The sequence below is a fragment of the Geotrypetes seraphini genome, chromosome 9 (assembly GCF_902459505.1).
Source record: "Geotrypetes seraphini chromosome 9, aGeoSer1.1, whole genome shotgun sequence".
NCBI classification, from domain to species: Eukaryota; Metazoa; Chordata; class Amphibia; order Gymnophiona; family Dermophiidae; genus Geotrypetes; species Geotrypetes seraphini.
The window spans coordinates 97,581,369-97,600,714 of NC_047092.1; the positions used below are offsets into that span (position 1 = coordinate 97,581,369).

Consider the following 19,346-nt stretch of genomic DNA (forward strand, 5'->3'; position numbering starts at 1 on the left):
CTGTGAACAACTGACAGTTTAAACTTCACTGATACATTTGGACAGACAGAACTCATAAAGAACCCGGAATACTGCAGGACTTGGGAATCAGATGAAGGGAAGAATTTGGCAAGGTCTGAAGCAAGGGCGGTGCTGAATAGAGTGGGGCTAATTTTAAAGCCCTGGGATAGACGAGTCCAGGTTTGGGAGGTTTGTCCAGTGGAAGGGTTTTCCCATTGGAATGCAAAAATTGGCTGACTGGAAGAGGAACCGACAGCAAACGAATGCATATAAACCTGACGAGTTATGTCCTTTTCCAGGGAGCCAGAGGGGGCCAGCCCACACCAAATATCGGCCATTCTAACTGGCACAGACAAATAAGGGTTTATTTGTTAAGTATAATCAAAGACAAATTCCTTTTTAAAAATTAGTTAACATATCAAGGGATCCCTACAGGTAGACAGACATCCCCCCATTATGCAATGGAGGACAAAAACACTTCCCTGAATTCTTGGCCCTGCCCGTCTCCAGACTAGGGAAACACAGTACTAACAGGTCCACACTTGCTTCGTCCTCAAGGACGTCTCAGACACTCTCAAATACACAAAACACAACAGATTTCAGTTCAATTACTCAACCAGAAAATAACAGTTTCCTAGAATCCTTCCCCACGACTTCAGCGACAGATCACGAGGCTTACTAGGCAGGAGACGAGAGACAGGATAGGGATGATCAATCCCCACTTACCAGATGGTGGCCACTACAGGACAGAATTAAACTGATACGGATTCTTGTACTTTAAACTGAGACTAGATAAGTCAGTTGAAGTGGTCAAACGTCCTGAGGTCTGCCAACCCCCCAAAAGGAAGGCAGCCGGCTAAGCAGACACGTCAGCCGTAGGACCAGAAACAAGTGACCAATCGAGTAACCAGTGGTCAAGAGACCTTCAAGTCCCTGTTCGGAAGCCAAATGAAAGGTCACTTGGACACACAAAGTCAGAGGCGTGAAGAAAGTACATGAGATTTATTACGGTATACCGGACTCTAGTGCAGTTAAGAGCCTGCCTACTAGAGTGTCAGAAACAGGAAATACACGGACTTTTATGCCCTTTTCGCAAACTAATATATGCAAAAACTACAATTTTCATTTGTTACTTCTATAACTTTTCTACAATTATTATTGGTCCTAAGCCAGCACTTATGATAGGTTCAGGGGTACAACTTATAGTCCTATAGGAAACTAGCTCATTTCTCTGCTTATCTAAATCTTACAGGTCTAAATGCTACATGTACAGAAGGGCAGGGCACATCATGGCTCAAACTCTTATCTATTCAGCTTACAATGTGGTAAGGTAGGGACATACATTTTAGGCAGATGAAGTCAATAGATTGTAAACTTTCTTCAGCTATGTAGACCAGAGCAATATTTTAAACAACAGTTAACCATTTCATGACCCTACACTTTTAAAACCAATAAGAGGAAATATTTTTTTCACTCAGAGAATAGTGGAATGCGTTGCCAGAGGATGTGGTAAGAGCAGTTAATGTAGCTTGTGTTAACAAAGGTTTGGACAAGTTCCTGCAAGAAAAATTTCTCACCAACACTGTTTTCTTTCCAGACCAGCTTTGTCACAGAACTCCCAAATTTTCACTCTCAAAGTTTCCTCACACACAGCAGCCCTCCTCTCTTTTTGCATCAGTTACTCTCTCCCAACAGTTTAACAGAACTTTTTTTTCTTTTATCAGTAAACATTCATTGCACCCGAGTAATGCTGCTCAAGATTCCGTATATGACACCTACAGATCAGAATTCTTAAAGCAACAAAAAAAAGCATTCAGTCTCCCTGGACCAATGCTTTTTGGGTTACAATCTCAAAAATCCGATGGAAAAAATATTTGAAAATAACAAAGAAAAGTAGAGCAAAAGACATCTTCTGAGTTCGTTTACAGGGTACGAGTTTCAAGTTTTAAACTAAACTAAACTAAACCTTAGGTTTATATACCGCACCATCTACATGGTTGTGGAGCTCGGCACGGTTTACAGGAGTTGTAATGAGAAAGGAACTACAAGGTAAGGGCTAGATGAGGATCAGAGGAAAGAAAGAAGTTAGAGGGCTAGGATGTCAAATGAGGAGGGAAGAGTTAGATTTTTGAGAATAACCAGGTTTTCAGATGTTTACGGAAGGGTTGGAGAGCACTCAGGTTCCGAAGGGGGGAGGTAAGGTTGTTCCAGAGCTCGGTGAGTCTGAAGTGGAGGGAAGTTCCCAGTATTCCTGGGAGGGAAATGCCTTTTAGTGAGGGGAAGGATAGCTTCAATTTTTGGGTGGGTCTGGTGGTATTAGGATTTGAGGAGTTCCAAGAAAGCGGAATGAATGGAGGAAGGATGCCGTGGACGATATTGAAAGTTAGGCAGATGCATTTGAAATGGACTCTGGGAATTATCGGAAGTCAGTGAAGCTTGAGAAGGAGCGGTGAGACATGATCGAATTTACTTTTTGCAAAGATAAGCTTGGCCGCGGCATTTTGAATCCGTTGGAGTCTGTGAAGGTTTTTCTTTGTTAGGCTTATGAAGATAGAATTGCAATAGTCCAGTCTGGAGAGGATGATGGATTGGACAAGAACGGCAAAATGATTTTGGTGGAAACAAGATCTTACTTTCCTCAGCATGTGAAGGCTGAAATAACATTTTTTTACCAGGGAGTTGAGGTGGTCATTGAAGGACAATGTAGAATTGATAATGACACCCAGGACCTTGCTGGAGAATTCGAGCTGCAGAGTGAAGCCAGAGGACAGTGGGATTGAGGTGGGTAGCTGAGCTAAGTTTGGGCCGAGCCAAAGAAGTTTTGTCTTGGATTCATTCAATTTCATTTGGACGGTGTGGGCCCAAGATTGGAGGTTCGAGATACAAGAGGAAATGTTCTCTGAGAGATTAGTGAGGTATGAGTCAGTCTCAAGAAGGACAAGGATGTCATCAGCATAGGTGTAAATTGTTTCAAGGGGGGATAGATGGAGGAGTTTTAGAGAAGATATATAAATGTTGAAGAGGATAGGAGATAGAGGAGAACCTTGCGGGACTCCGCAGGTTGGTATCCAGGGAGAGGATGAGGTGCCATTCATGTTGACAATGTAGGATCGGGAACAGAGGAATTTTGAGAACCATTCAAGGACTGTAGAGGTGATGCCAATCTCAGAGAGTTGGTAAATTAGAATATCGTGGTGAACGACGTCGAAAGCGGCAGAAAGATAGAATTGCAGGAGGACGGTGAACTTGTTGTGGGAGTGAAGTTGTTGAATCTTGGAGATTAGGGAGGTCAATAGGGATTCGGTACTGAAATTGGGGCGAAAGCCATATTGGTAAGGTAGGAGAATGGAGAATTTCTCAAGATAGGATGAAAGTTGGGTCAATATGATGGACTCAAGCATCTTAGTTAGGAGAGGGATATTTGCTATTGTGCGATAGCTGGATGGTAAAGAGGGGTTGAGGTCGGGTTTTTTCAATAGAGGGGATAAGACGATATGGCCCATTTCTGGGGAAAATAGGCCCAAATGTAGGGCGGAGTTTAAGAGTTTGGTGATGGAAGAGATGGCCTGAGAGGGTATTTCCTCGTAGAGGTAGGAGGGAAATGGGTCTAAAGAACAATTGCAAGATTTCAGTTTGAGACAGATTTTAAGGATGAGTGATTTGGATATGTGCTCAAAGGTAGCCCAGAGTCTGTCGGCTGGGATAGTGCTAGAGGCCATTAGAGTACGGTTGGGGTCAGTGAGCACCAGGGAGTTGTAGGAGACTGCGGGTGGGAAGGAGCATCGTAGGGAAGTGACCTTCTGCAGTTCGCTACAGTATAGACTCCTTTGTATCCAACAGAAAATGTCTTTAATGTTAGACATTCCAGCCATCCTCATTCACAGCAGTCTTTAATTTCTTGGGGGAAAGGAGGGAAATCCCTCCGACATCTTTCTCTTTCTGGTGGAGACACGAGAGCCCGATGGAGTCTGTCCACTCTAGCCAGGTTGCCCCGAACTACACACACAAAACTACTGCAACCTGAGAGCTTCTCCTTAGGCATTCCAAGGATAGTCCTTCATCCTTTTCCAATACAAGGACATCAATAAGAGTGATGTGAGAAACAAGTCAGCGAAGCCAGCCATCTAACAACACTACCCTTCTCCGGTTTGGTATCTCCCTCTCTTTATATTTCTCAAGCCCACAATCCGGCATTCGCGCTTATTGTTAAACTCGGGTTAAGCCTCCACTTTTGTTTGAGATCATCAGCGAGCGACACTCCTCCTCTGACGCCACCTCTTGGCCTGGATTGCGTTCCCCTTTCTCTCTCTCAGACCTCTTCCTGTTTCCGGAAGGGCGGGACGTAGTCCAGGCCAAGAGGTGGCGTTAAAGGAGGAGAGCTGTTGAAGAAGTAATGCTTCGAGGTTGTTTATTGTTGGTCTTAAAGATAAGTTTAAAGGTAAGATATGGTGTGCAGGAATTCGAGATTGAGTGCCAGATACCGGGCTGTTTTCGAGGTAGGGGAGGGGGGGAACACAGGGATGCTGGATATGAGGAGGAGACTTGCTGGAATGGGAAGAGTAATAGAATGAGGGAGAAAAGCCAGACGCACCAGGTTGTTGGGGAGGGGTGCGTGGCGTGTGAGGGAAGTCGGACGCGTGTGACTTGGTATTTCTGCTCTTTTCAGTTTTGTGAAAGCATGTACAGTTTTACATTTTTGATTATTTTTTGTGCTTGTTTTTATCTCGAGAGCCTAACATTCTTATGGACATAAAGTTACATGTAAATGGTGTGCGAAAGGGGTTATGAATAAAATTCTTAAAGATATCGGACTTTTCATAGTGTTTTTGGAAGGAAGAAGAAATTGCAGGAAATAAAAAAAAACAAACCCTAGTACTTCAAAGCACTTCTAAGTCTACTGTTAATCTAATCCATGGGTGCCCACACTTTTGACTTGCGAGCTACTTTTAAAATGACCAAGTCAAAATGATCTACCAACAATAAAAATTTAAAAAACACAAAGCACACTGCGCAGAGAAAATGTTAATTATCATTTGTATTCAGGGTTTTTTTCAGAGGTCAAGGCAGATGACTTTAAAATATGCAATGTCACCTCAGTAACACCTACACAAAAATAGACAAATATACCCCCTCCCCTTTTACTAAGCTGCGATAGCAGTTTTTAGCACAGGGAGCTGCGCTGAATGTCCTTCGCAGCTCCCAACGCTCATAGGCTCCCTGCGCTAAAAACCACTATTGCGGTTTAGTAAAAGGGGGCCATAGTGTAAAATATAGACAGATATAAATTCTCAAAACGGACACATTTTGGTCACTAAATTGAAAATAAAATCATTTTTCCAACCTTTTTGTTTGGTGATTTCATGAGTCTCTAGTTGTACAGTGGTGCCTCGCATAACGGACGCCTCGCACAGCGAACGCTGCGCACAACGAACTTCAGGTCTTGCTTCCCACAACGAACTTCGTTTCACACAACGAAGTCGCCCGAGCTGCATCGCTTAACTGCCCTCTCTCCGCCTGGCTCCCTGTGCAGTGGCGCTACATATTTAAAAAACCCCTGCCGCCGCTGCTGCATATTTTAAACCCCCCTGCCGCTGCTGCTGCATATTTTAAACCCCCCTGCCGCCGCTGCTGCATATTTTTAAACCTCCCCCCGCCACCGCATATTTTTAAACCTCCCCCCGCTGCCACATATTTTTTTAAAAAAGCCACCACTGCTGCAACTTTAATCTCACCCGCTCACTCGAACTGGTGGTCTAGCAAATTTCCCAGCCAGAAGCGCAGACAGAGATCAAGAGCAAGCCTTCTGTGCTACTGCCTGGGCCTGCGCTGATCTCTGAATGGCTGCAGTCAGCTCTCGCGGGACTCACAAGAACTAACTGCAGCCAGCTCTCGCGGGACTCACAAGAACTAACTGCAGCCATTCGGAGATCGGCATGGGCCCACACAGGCGTGCAGAGGAATTGCTCCTGATCTCTGCGCTTCTGGCCTGTACGCCACTGGCTGGGAAAGATGGGAGGAATTAAAAAAGGTACTGGGGAGTATGTGGGGGGTGATTATAATACACAGCAAGGATCAACAAAACCCCTGTCTCCCCTCCCCTTCACATATATCCCCTCTATATCATGCTAACAGCTCTAACAAGATAAATTTATCTTTTTTTATGTCATCTTAGCATATTTTATGCTACAGAACGAATTATTTTTTTTAACATGTATTGTTATGGGAAAACGCGTTTCACATAACGAACTTTTCGCATAACAAACTTGCTCCTGGAACGAATTAAGTTCGTTGTGTGAGGCACACTGTACTTCCTTCTTCAGTAAATCCAATATTTCTTTCTTTCTGCCTTTCTTTTTCTCCGCCCCCTCCCCGTTTCTTTCTGTCTCTCTTTCTTTGTCTCTCTTTCTTTCTCTCTCCCCTTGCCCCCTTTCTTTATTTCTGCCTTTCTTTCTCTCTCCTTCTGCCCCCCCCCCCCAAGCCACCACGCCGATTTCTCCTTGCTTCCCTGAGCCAGGCCTGGCACGTACAAGCACTGGACCCACAAAGCCTTCACCTCCGACGTCGGAGAGGAAGTTTCAGGCCAGCCAGGCAGTGATTGGTTGGCCCAGAACTTCCTCTCTGACAGAACAAGATCGCAAAGGCAATCATCTCACATTGTCTTTGCGATCTACTGGTCAATCGTGATCAACTATTTGGGCACTCCTGATCTAAACTAATCCAGTATTTCTAAGTTGCACTATGCCTAATTAGGTTCAAGGTAATTTATAAGGTAAGGAATTATAGAATGTATAAGCTACATTATATTATAGCAGTTCAAAGAGAACCGAGTTATGAGTGGAGTAATGCGGAAGGGAGGAACTGTACTGGTATAGTATTTTGGATTTAAAATTTTGATGAAAATGTGAACATTTTAAACATGTAATATTAACATAATTTTTGTTGTGGATATACATGAGTTGGTACTTGAGCAGTCGATTCTCATTTCCTGTGAAACTTCAGAAGAGGTATCTCTTTAAGATTCACTAAGCAAACTGATCTTGTACCGATTGGTTTGCAACCCGATTTCCCTCCGACCCGATTCACTAACCTCTCCTCTGATCCAATTCCGATCCGTGCATGCAAATGAGGGGAAACGGTATGCAAAGTAGGCAGGGACACAATTCACTAAAAAAAAAAAAAAAAAAAAAAGAGGGACACTGACTGGGTTGATCGATCCAAAAATAAGCGACTGCTGAGGACCAGTTACTCAGGTCCTTTCCGACAGCTCTGCTTTCTGCCGCCCTGTTCTCTGCCCTGCTCTCAGCCCCAATCTCAGCCCTGATCTCCTGCCTGCCACGATCTCCTGCTCTCTGCCCCATCTCCTGCTCTTGCCCCAAATCTCTCCTGCCACCCCGACTCTCCTGCCCTTCCCCGCAGTGCAAGTCCGTGGTTTTAACCAGTGGGCTTAAAGCGGGTTAAAACCATGGGCTTGCAAAGAAAAAAATAGCAAAAAATAAGTTTTCTGCTCTGCCGAGCATGGAGGGCCAGCGCATGCACAAACCATCTACAGTCAAGGAAGATGGTCTGCACATGCTCAAGGATCACTCTCCAGTCGGTGGGGGGTGTGCCAACGATTGCCCCCATTTGCATGCAGGCTTTTTGTGAATTTGTCAGCCTGCATGCAATCGGATACGGATCGGACACGGAAAGTAAGGTTAGTGAATCTAGCCCTAAGAACTTGAAACTCCACCCATTCTGCAGTGGAGAACAGCACCTTCCTCAGTCATTCCTTCTGCAGGTGAACTCAGAAAGTGTGTTTTGCTCTGCTTCTCTTTATTTTCAGTTATTTTTCAGTTGGATTTTTGAAATTCTGCGTGGCTTTGGTGCTCGGAGGTCCCTTGCTCAGGCATGCTCTGTTAGGGAAAGGACGCAGTCCTGCATGGGAGGACTGCTGCTCCCAGGCCAATCTGAGTTGGCTTTGGGTCCCATCAGGAGTTAGGGGTTCGTCCCCCTAGATGCGATTCGCCTGCTGATTTTATCAGAGGCTTGAGTGCAGATTGTGTGACCCCTAAGAATCCTCTGGGTATCAAGGAACTGGCTGGGTAATTTCTCCCCCTGTCGCTGTGTGAGGAATCTTGTGGCAGCCTGAAGAATTCCTTCGACGATTGAAGTGTGTGCAATTTCTAAGATAGAAATCCTTTCCGTGCAGCCAAACTGATCAAACAGGCACCAGCAGTCACAGTGAGTGACAGTGGTGGGGGTGTTTGTAGTTTTTTGTATCAGGTTTCTGGGGTTAGTACTCGGGTTCTCATCCTCCAAAACCCTAAAATTGCTCTTTTTTTGTTCTGTTTCTAACAACCCATTTTTGGCACAATTTTTTAATTGTGGCTATCATGGATTTTTAGTGATCTAATTTTAAAACTTATTTTTTTCTGCCTCAAAAATTATTGATTTTGCTAGCGACTGCCTCTTATGGATGCCCCAGGCCTTTCTAGTCCTGGATCATGCATTGGTTGTGCAGAGTTGCTGGTTGAGGAGCAGCTGTGTTCCACGTGCTGGAAGACTTGTGAGGGGAGAGCTTTGAGCTCAGCCCCAGTCAGTTCTCCAAGGCCTTGGAACCCCTCCCCCCCGATATCCCAGAAAAGCATGACTAAGGGGAAGAGATCCTGCTCAGATAAGCCAAGCAGTAATGGGGGCGAAACCCAAGCTCTAGGTGGCGGATGATTCATCTCTTCTGCTCCAGTCTGGGGTTACACAAGGTCCCCCGATGCAAGGCTTTCTCTGATTTTGTCAATATTATATAGAAAGCCTACTTAACAGGACCAGGAAGTGCTTTGCTGCCTTTGGACACGCCTGTTCCACCTAAGGGGGATCTTTTTCCCAAGCAGACGATCCCACCTCATACTGCGCTGGTTCCCAGTGTTGGTGACCCTTCGGATCAGGACTGAGATGATTGGAAGTCCCTTTCCATACCTTTATTATCGCAAGGCTCTTCTTTGATGGTGGATGATTTGGGGGTCCAGCAGCCAGGAGGCTTGATGACCATGAGCCCTCTACTTCACAGTTCTCTATCATGTGCTCTTGTCATGTACAAATCTAATACACAGACAAATTTTTTTCCTGCTCATCCAGATCTTACATCCTTGGTCACTGACCAATAGGAGGCTCCTGAAGACTCTCTCAAGGTGGCCAAAGCTATGTCTCTGCTCTATCCTTTGTCTCTGAACTTCCAGCAGCTGTTTGTCCAGCTAAAGGTGGACTCTAGTGGCACAGGTGACCAAGCATACATCTTTTCCTAGTGAAGGTGGAGTGATGCTGAAGGATGCACAGGACCGCAGATGCGATCCTGAAAAGGCAGTTTGACGCTCTAGCTTTGGGTACCAAATCTTCAGCGGCTGCCTCTTTTGTCATTCGGGCTTGCCATACCATACTTCGGACTGGTCCCTTGGAGCTTGTCCTCGCATGTTAATGAGGGTGTGGGTTATGTGGCCAGCAGTGTTCCCTCTAAGCGGGCGGGTGTTGTGAGCAAACTTTTTTCACCGTGAGCCAAAAATATCGGGCGCCAGCAAGTTATGAGCCAACTCGCCCGATTCTCCTCTCGCCGCCCTGCCATCTGCCGTACGCCTCTTCCGATCGTGCGCTGTGACGAGAAACGTGTGCGCTGCGATGTAATATTTTGTGCGCCAGCGCACGCCAGCGCAGCTTAGCGGGAACACTGGTTCAAATGGTTTTATTTATTTCCCCAAATTTATTTTTGTTATACGCATTGAAAATATTTGATATTGCGTTTAAATCAAAATCTCAATAAACTTGAAACGAGTGCCCGTGAGATTGTGGGAGGGTTAAATACTCAAAACTTAGAAGTTTTTGCTACGCCAGCTTTCTGGTATCTTTACATACAGTGGCGTACCTAGCATATGTAACATCCGGGGCCCATCATTTTTTGGCACCCCCCCCCATCTGTAAGAAAAACATGATTTTTAGTAACAAACCACACGTCACACATGAGTACCTAGGAAAAGGCAGCATCTTACATATTGCAGTGAGCAGTACATCAATACACCCATTGTAAAACTAAACAAGCCAGACCAGCACAGATCAATCCTACACCGTCAATCCTAACAGAAAACCATGTCTTTCGAACACACAGAACACAGAAAACACCTTCGCCTAGTAAGGAATATGTAATCACAAACTAACCCCTCCCTCTTTTACAAAACTGTAGTATGGATTTTAGCTACGGAGGTAACAGCTCTGATGCTCATAAAATTCTGAGCATCAGAGCTGCTACCACCAAGGCTGGTGCTAAAAACGCTTCACAGTTTTGTAAAAGGGGGGATAAAATAAAAATACATAGACAAAGGTTAAATTGAACCAGCAAGAAGCTGGACTCTGCATACAATGCTTCACAGAAACAGTGACACATGTCTCCTAAAGCAATAAATAAATAGAAATTTTTTTCTACCTTTGTCTTCTGTGGTTTCTCCTTTCCTCATCTTCTTGTAACTCTCTTCCTTCCATCCACTGTCTGCCGTCTCTCTTCCCCTATATGGCATCTTCTCTCCTTCTATGCCCCTTCCAGAAACTGTATGCCTCCCCCTTCCATCTCTCCTTTCACCCCATTGGTCTGGCATCTCTCTCCTCGCCTTCCCTCTCCCACACCTCTCCTCATAGTCTGGTATCTCCCCTTCCCTGATTCTCTGGCATCTCTCTCCTTTCCTTTTCTTCCATCTTTCGCTCCCCCTCCATGCTCTCACATCTCCCCCTTCCTTTTCCCTTAGACTGGCATACCTTCCTCCTACGCTCCAAGCCCTGGCATCTCCTTTAATTCCCTCCCTCATCTTCCTTCTCCCTCCAGCTGGGTACCGCAACACTCTTCCCTGCAGCTCTGCACTTCCCCACAATTGCCATGCTTCGGTTCCTCTTCTTCCTTCCTTCCTCCCCCCCCCCCCCGCGGGACCCTGCGGCACCATCAACTCTTACTCCCTCTAATGTCGGCCCTGCAGCTCCAGACTTCCTCGCACCTTCTCCCCTCCCCCTTTGGATCGCTATTATTTTAAATGTTATAGCCGCGGAGCTGTATCCATCAGTGGAGATGTCTAACCTCGGCCTGCCCCGGAACTCTTACTGCAGCAGCCGCCCGTCTAGGCAGGAACAGGAAGTCACTGTTGCAGTAAGAGTTCCGGGGCAGGCCGAGGTTAGACATCTCCACTGATGGATACAGCTCCGCGGCTATAACATTTAAAATAATAGCGATCCAAAGGGGGAGGGGAGAAGGTGCGAGGAAGTCTGGAGCTGCAGGGCCGACATTAGAGGGAGTAAGAGTTGATGGTGCCGCAGGGTCCCGCGGGGGGGGGGGGGGGGAGGAAGGAAGGAAGAAGAGGAACCGAAGCATGGCAATTGTGGGGAAGTGCAATCCCCCCAATGCGTCCCCTTACCTTACCGACGCGTGTGTGCGCTGTGAAGAGAAACTTTGCGCTGCGATGTAATATTTTGTGCGCGAGCGCAGGCCAACGCAGCTTAGCGGGAACACTGGTGGCCAGTGCTCTTTATGACATCAGAGTCCTGAGTAAGGTTTCAGCTTACTCCATTTCTGCCTGTCAGATGCTCTGGATCAGACAGTGGGCGGGCAACTCAGCCTCCAAGGCCACTCCCAGCAGATTACCCTTCAAAGGGCAGATGCTGTTTGGCAAAGGGCTAGAAGACCTCGTGGCCAGTATGGCAAATTGCCGTCCCAAATTCCTCCCAGATTGTAGAGCCATTGCCCTTCTGTGGGTGGTAGAGACACGGCTTGAGGCACCCGGAAATGTGCAGCTGTCGCCGTGATGACATCACGCGCATGTGTGACATCATCACATCTGCGCATGTGCAGAGGCCCTCAAGACGGGCCCTGAGACGCTAGTCAGGGGTGCCAGCAGGGAAGAGGGGCAGAAAGAAGGAGAGGTGCTGGCGCCAGTTGATTGCCTACAGCAGTGTTTTTCAACCTTTTTGCACCCGTGGACCGACAGAATTAAAATAATTATTTTGTGGACCGGCAAACTACTAGCACTAAAATTTTAAAGTCCCATCTCCGCGAGCTCGGTCACCTTAGTAACTATAGAAAAATAGACAAATATAGTGCAAAATATAGACAGCAGATATAAATTCTCAAAACTGACATGTTTTGATCACTAAATTGAAAATAAAATAATTTTTCCTACTTTTGCTGTCTGGTGATTTCCTTCTGTCTGTGTATCCTTTCTTTCATTTCTTTCTTTCTGCACTCAGGCCCAAGAATTGTCCCTTTCTATTCCCTCCCTCTTTCTTTCCTATGTCCTTAGTGCCCCCAGTGCTTCCTTCCTATGTCTTTAGTGCACCCAGTGCCTCCTTCCCATGTCCTTAGTGCCCCTTCCTGTCTTTAGTGCCCCCAGTGCCTCCTTCCCATGTCCTTAGTGCCCCTTCCTGTCTTTAGTACCCCCAGTGCATCCTTCCCATGTCTTTAGTGCCCCCAGTGCCTCCTTCCTATGTCCCTCTCACTGCCTTCCACACTTTGTCCCACCCCCACCCCCGAAGCCAGCCTACCTGCTTGTCTACCTCTCTCCCTCCTTCCCTGGCCAAAGCCAGCCTGCTTGCCTGCCTACTTCCTTCCCTACCTGCTGCGCAAAAAAAAAAAAAAGCCTCCCTCCTTCCTTTCCCTGGGTCGGCTGCTATCTTACTGCCCTGCTACTGCTAAAGCTGACACAAAGTCTTTCCGACGTCAATTCTGTTTCTCAAATGATTAATACAATAGAACTCTGCTCAGAGACATGAAGGCTGATCTCTCCGCCTCACCCACCAATCATTGCAGTGTTCAATAAAGCTTCACTCCAAAACTCATGTTTATAATGTACGCTATTTGCTAGCTTATCCAGCTATGCTGAGACTACTATCGCAATTATAAGGTAGAAAAATGTTGGTACTTAGCTTAAATAGCTAACTGGTTCCGACGTGCCACGTTTCAGTACTGCGTCAGGGAACCGACAAACGAATACAAAATTGAATATGGAGGTGAAGTCTCTCTGTATATTGATTAAAGTTTAAGTTGACATTCACACCTTGTTTCTTCTAATAGTGCATATGAATATGGAGGTGAAGTCTCTGTATATTGATTAAAGTTTAAGTTGACATTCACACCTTGTTTCTTTTAATAGTGCATATGAATATGGAGGTGAAGTCTCTCTGTATATTGATTAAAGTTTAAGAGAACCAAGCGCACCCTAAGTACAAATAAAGCCAAAAACAGAAAACTATTACTGTTGGGGGATTCCATCATCAGAGACATTAACCTTGGAACACAGGGCGAGGAGACCAAAATAGTGAAATGTCTTCCAGGATCCTCAGCTACCAGGAGTTCCAGGCAAATACTGACTATAATTAAGGAAGAAACTAAGGATTTTAACACTGATGTTGTTATCCATCTGGGAACAAATGACCTGGCCAACAACTCCACACTTGCAGCACAGAAAGCTTTTCGGGAGCTTGGTGAGGGCGTGAAACCTTTTGTAAAGACTTTAGCTTTTTCTGAAATACTGCCTGCACATGGAAAGGGAGAGCAAAGAGTGAAAAACACAGAGGACTTTAATAGATGGCTCAGAGCCTGGTGTCATCAAGAAGGCTTCAGGTACATATGAGGATGGGGAAATACATGGAAGGACAAGAAGCTATATTGCACTGATGAGCTACATATTACTACAGCAGGAAAAAGAAACCTTGCAGAGAAATTTAGACAATATTTTTCTAGGCATTTAAACTAGAAGGTGGGGGTGGTGTATGTACGAAGGACAATTATAGAGACCACCCCCGGAAAAAGGAAAGATGTGATAGTAGTAAAGGCTGCAACATAAGCAATATCAGCAACTCATTTCTTAGTATTGCAACGGAAAGTGAAACAACACAAAAATCCATACGAAAAAGGAGATTATCGCTGAAAAATAGCTGGAAAGCAATGACCACAAATGCTCGCAGTCTAAGCAACAAAGTTCATGATCTGCAAGCCCTGATGTTAGAGGCAGATCTAGATATTGTTGCTATCACAGAGACATGGTTCAGTGAATCACATGGATGGGATGCAAACATACCGGGATATAATCTTTTTAGGAAGGACAGAGATGGTCATAAAGGTGGAGGAGTAGCTCTCTATGTAAAGATCAATATCCAAGCGACCGAAATGCAAGGGACCTGGGGAGAGGAAGAAGCGATATGGATTGCTCTGAAAAGAGAAGATGGAACTTCTATCTACGTGGGTGTAGTCTACAGACCTCCGACTCAATCGCAGCAAATTGATAAGGATCTGATTGTGGATATCCAAAAGTTTGGAAGGAAAGAGGAGGTTCTGCTGTTGGGAGATTTCAACCTGCCGGATGCGGACTGGAATGTTCCGTCTGCGGAATCGGAAAGAAGTAGGGAGATTGTGGATGCCTTTCAAGAGGCTCTGCTCAAACAAATGGTGACGGAACCCACAAGGGAAAAAGCGATATTGGATCTGGTCCTCATAAATGGAGAGAGTATCTCTAATGTTCGAGTGGGTGCTCACCTGGGAAGTAGCGATCATCAAACGGTTTGTTTTGATATAACGGCTAAAGTGGAGAGCGGCCGCACGATACTTAAAGTCCTAGATTTCAAACGTATGGACTTTAATGCAATGGGAAAGTACCTGAAGAAAGAGCTGTTAGGATGGGAGGACATAAGAGAAGTGGAAAGACAGTGGCTAAGCTGAAAGGAGCGATAAAAATGGCTACGGACCTTTATGTGAAGAAAATCAATAAAAACAAGAGAAAAAGGAAGCCGATATGGTTCTCCAACCTAATGGCTGAGAAAATAAAGGCGAAAGAGTTGGCATTCATGAAATATAAAAAAAACCCAAGAAGAGGAGAGCAGACAGGACTACAGGGTGAAACTGAAAGAAGCCAAGAAAGAGATACGTTTGGCGAAGGCACAGGCGGAAGAACAAATGGCTAAAAATGTAAAAAAGGGAGATAAAAATTTTTTCTGATATATTAGTGAAAGGAGGAAGATAAAAAATGGAATTGCTAGGCTAAAAGATGCTGGGAACAAATATGTGGAGAGTGATGAGGAGAAAGCAAATGTGCTAAACAAATACTTCTGTGTTCACAGAAGAAAATCCTGGAGAAGGACCAAGATTGTCTGGCAAAGTTACATGAGAAAATGGAGTAGATTCTGCGCCGTTCATGGAGGAGGGTGTTTATGAGCAACTTGAAAAACTGAAGGTGGACAAAGCAATGGGATTTCAGCAAAGCCTTTGATACAGTTCCTCATAGGAGGCTGTTGAACAAACTTGAAGGGCTGAAGTTAGGAGCCAAAGTGGTGAACTGGGTCAGAAACTGGCTGTCGGACAGACGCCAGAGGGTGGTGGTTAATGGAAGTCGCTCGAAAGAAGGAAAGGTGACTGATGGAGTCCCTCAGGGTTCGGTGCTGGGGCCAATCCTGTTCAATATGTTTGTGAGTGACATTGCTGAAGGGTTAGAAGGAAAAGTGTGCCTTTTTGCAGATGATACCAAGATTTGTAACAGAGTAGACACCGAAGAGGGAGTGGAAAATATGAAAAAGGATCTGCAAAAGTTAGAGGAATGGTCTAATGCCTGGCAACTAAAATTCAATGCAAAGAAATGCAGAATAATGCATTTGGGGATTAATAATAGGAAGGAACCGTATATGCTGGGAGGAGAGAAGCTGATATGCACGGACGGGGAGAGGGACCTTGGGGTTATAGTGTCCGAAGATCTAAAGGCGAAAAAACAGTGTGACAAGGCAATGGCTGCTGCCAGAAGGATGCTGGGCTGTATAAAGAGAGGCGTAGTCAGTAGAAGGAAGAAGGTGTTGATGCCCCTGTACAGGTCATTGGTGAGGCCACACTTGGAGTATTGTGTTCAGTTTTGGAGACCATATCTGGCGAAAGACGTAAAAAGACTTGAGGCAGTCCAGAGAAGGGCGACGAAAATGATAGTAGGCTTGCGCCAGAAGACGTATGAGGAGAGACTGGAAGCCTTGAATATGTATACCCTAGAGGAAAGGAGAGACAGGGGAGATATGATTCAGACGTTCAAATACTTGAAGGGTATTAACATAGAACAAAATATTTTCCAGAGAAAGGAAAATGGTAAAACCAGAGGACATAATTTGAGGTTGAGGGGTGGTAGATTCAGGGGCAATGTTAGGAAATTCTACTTTACGGAGAGGGTAGTGGATGCCTGGAATGCGCTCCCGAGAGAGGTGGTGGAGAGTAAAACTATGACTGAGTTCAAAGAAGCTTGGGATGAACACAGAAGATTTAGAATCAGAAAATAATATTAAATATTGAACTAGGCCAGTTACTGGGCAGACTTGTACGGTCTGAGTCTGTGTATGGCCGTTTGGTGGAGGATGGGCAGGGGAGGGCTTCAATGGCTGGGAGGGTGTAGATGGGCTGGAGTAAGTCTTAACAGAGATTTCGGCAGTTGGAACCCAAGCACAGTACCTGGTAAAGTTTTGGATTCTTGCCCAGAAATAGATAAGAAGAAAAATTAAAAAAAAAATAAATTTAAATTGATTCAGGTTGGGCAGACTGGATGGACCATTCGGGTCTTTATCTGCCGTCATCTACTATGTTACAATGTTACTATGTATGTTACTATGAATGGTGATGTCGTCTGCATAGCTATAGGAGGTTAGGCCTAATTTGTCTAGGCAGGTGCCAAGGGATGCAATGTAGAGATTGAAGAGTGTGGGAGTACGCCGCAGGGGTTGGACCATGGTTTTGATTTTTCTTTGTTTGACTTTACTCTGTAAGCCTTGGATTGTAGGAATTCTTGAAACCATGAATATACCTTACCTGTGATTTCTATTGAATCTAGTATTTGTAGTAGGATGTCATGGTCTACCAGGTCAAAAGCAGCGGTGAGATCTAGTTGTATAATCAGCATTTTTTGCCTGTGCTGAAGTGTTGTGTAGCTGTGTCCAGGAGGGATCCCAGTAGTGTCTCTGTGCTGTAATTGGTTCTGAAACCAGACTGTAGTGTGGAGTAAGTTGTGGTTTTCTAGGTAGTTGGTGAAGTGTTTAGCTACGAGGGCTTCCATTAGCTTGACATAAAGTGGTCTTGAGGCTATTGGTCTGTAGTTGGATGGTCGATCTGTTGCTCCTTTGGGGTCTTTTAGGATCGGGATGACGATGATTTTGCTGAGGTCTTGCAGGAAAAGGCAGTCTGTGAGCAAGTTTTGTATCCATTTTAAGAGGAGGGCGTGGAATAAAGTAATGGAGGTTTTTAACAGGTATGGTGAGCAGTGGTTGAGGTCACAGGCTGCGTGGCTGTATTTTTTATAGAGTTTGTTAAGGTCTGACCATTGTATAGTGGAGAAGTGGGACCAGGTTCTGTCTGCTGCAACTGATTCTTTTTCTGTGGGGGGCAATGTGATCTCTTCTAGGTGAGAAGGGGTTCCAGTGAAGGTAGTCCTGGCATTTGTGATTTTGTTTTTGAAGTATTCAGATAAAAGGGTGGCTGAGGGTGGAGGGGTATTGTTATTGGCCAGGTAGGGTTTGGTGTCTGTGAGTTCTTTTAGTAATTGGAATAGTTTTTTAGTGTCTTGAGAATCTCTGCCTATTTGGTTAGGGTAGTGTGTCTTTCTTTTTTCTTTCAGTTTTAGTTTGTATTGTTGGTTTAGTTTTCTCCATGCTGTTTTTGTGGGCTCTTGATTACTTTTTCTCCATTTTCTTTCTAGTCGTCTGCATTGTCTTTTGAGTAGGAATAGTTCGTTGTCGAACCACTTGTCTGATCATCTGCTGATTCTGGTTTTTGTTTGTATTGGGGCTGTACTTAGACTGCACCATTGTGAGATGAAGTCCTTGGGGTTACAATCTTGCATTATTACGTCTGTTTTATTCCAGAATTTGGAGGGAGTCGATGTATTTACGTAAGTTGTAGGTTGTTCTTTGAGCTTTTTGTTTGTTTTTGCTTTTGGCCCAGTTGATATTGAAGGAGTACGTGTAGTAGTCTGACAATCTATGCTAACCTCAATGGCTGGAGTGCCCTGTGCTGTAGTCACCCTCTCCAGGGCAAGTGGTCTCCATCAGAGAGCAAATAGTCCATAAGTCATCTGGAACTCTGAGCCATTCGGTTGGTCTTGCTTCATTGCAGTCTTTCCTGACTGGGAAAGCAGGGTGTTTTCGAACAGCTTATGTGAACAGACAGGGTGGTACCAGAAGTGTGTTTCTTCACTTGGGCATGAATGTTGTTCCAGTGAGTGAAACTGCACTTAAGACCCTTTCAGCAGCCTACATGGTAGGAGTAGAGAATGTTCAAGCTAACTTTTTCGGCTGGCAGATTCTGGATCCCAGTGGTCACTGTCCCAGAGGGCATTTTTCCTCATAATTCAGACTTGGGACAGCCAAGAATGCACAGTCAGTCCATTTCTACAGTTGCAGAGTCGAGCAGGGAAGTGCCGAGTTGGATGCATTGGTTCAGCCCTGACCCAAAGATATGCTTCTCAGTGTTTCTGCTGTGGGACATGGTAGGTTAGATCATCTGCAGGTTAGTGCCCCGTTGGGATCTGGTGGCTCCACACTAGCCCTGAAGACTTTGCTACGCAAATCTGGTGCTTCTGCCTGTTTATCTGGGGCTCATCAGTCAAGGCCTGATTCTAATGGAGAAGCCAAATGATTTGATCTTACAGCATGGCTCTTGAGCGTGCGGACTTGATTCGGAGGTTGTGATTGCGGCTCTCCTTAGGGCTAAGAAGCCTGCGACGGTTGTGGCTTATGTTAAGAACTGGAAAATCTTCCAGTTATAGTGTGTCAAGGAGCAGGTAGAACCAGAGAGAGCCCCTGTGATCCTTGCTTTCCCTCAAGCCAGTCTCGAAAGGGACTTGCGGTTTCGTTCCTCAAAGTGAAGATAGCTGGTATCTTGTGCTTTGGGGCTTAGAGTGGCCTTTGGTCTCTGACTTCTTACCTGGACATCACTCGGTTTTTGAGGGGACTCTCAGGCTGAGCCCCCTGTTGTGCAGACCGTTCCCATTTTGAAACCTCAGTGTGGTGTTGAAGGGCTTGGCCCATGCTCTGAGTGAGCTAGTGCTGCCCAATTCAGGGAAAAAACTTTTTGATTCAACTTCAGCCTATTGAATTGATTTTTTTCGATTCTATTTTCCTGCCCAATTGGGTGTTTTTGGTTTGGGCTTTTTTTTTTTTTTCAAACATCCTAGTGGGTTTATTTTATAACCTCTTCACCCCTTTGCCCTCTCATATCCACACTGGCACTGTGGTGTAAACAAAATAAAAAAGACAGAAGATGCCACCTTTGAGTGCATGACCGGAAACGGAAGTGAATGGCTGACTAAAGTGTTTTTTAATTGAAAATTAACCCT

The 19,346-nt window shown here is 45.2% G+C and overlaps 1 protein-coding gene across 9 annotated transcripts in view; it reads left to right on the forward strand.

Moving 5' to 3' along the window:
* Positions 1 to 4,311: 4,311 nt before the first annotated feature.
* YEATS2 (YEATS domain containing 2) overlaps positions 4,312 to 19,346 on the forward strand; it is a 1,675,245-nt gene continuing 1,660,210 nt past the window's right edge. For all 9 annotated transcript variants that reach the window (XM_033957686.1, XM_033957691.1, XM_033957693.1 and 6 more), the window contains exon 1: positions 4,312 to 4,438. The gene's annotated coding sequence lies outside the window, so the exon portion shown is untranslated. The remainder of the gene's footprint in view (positions 4,439 to 19,346) is intronic.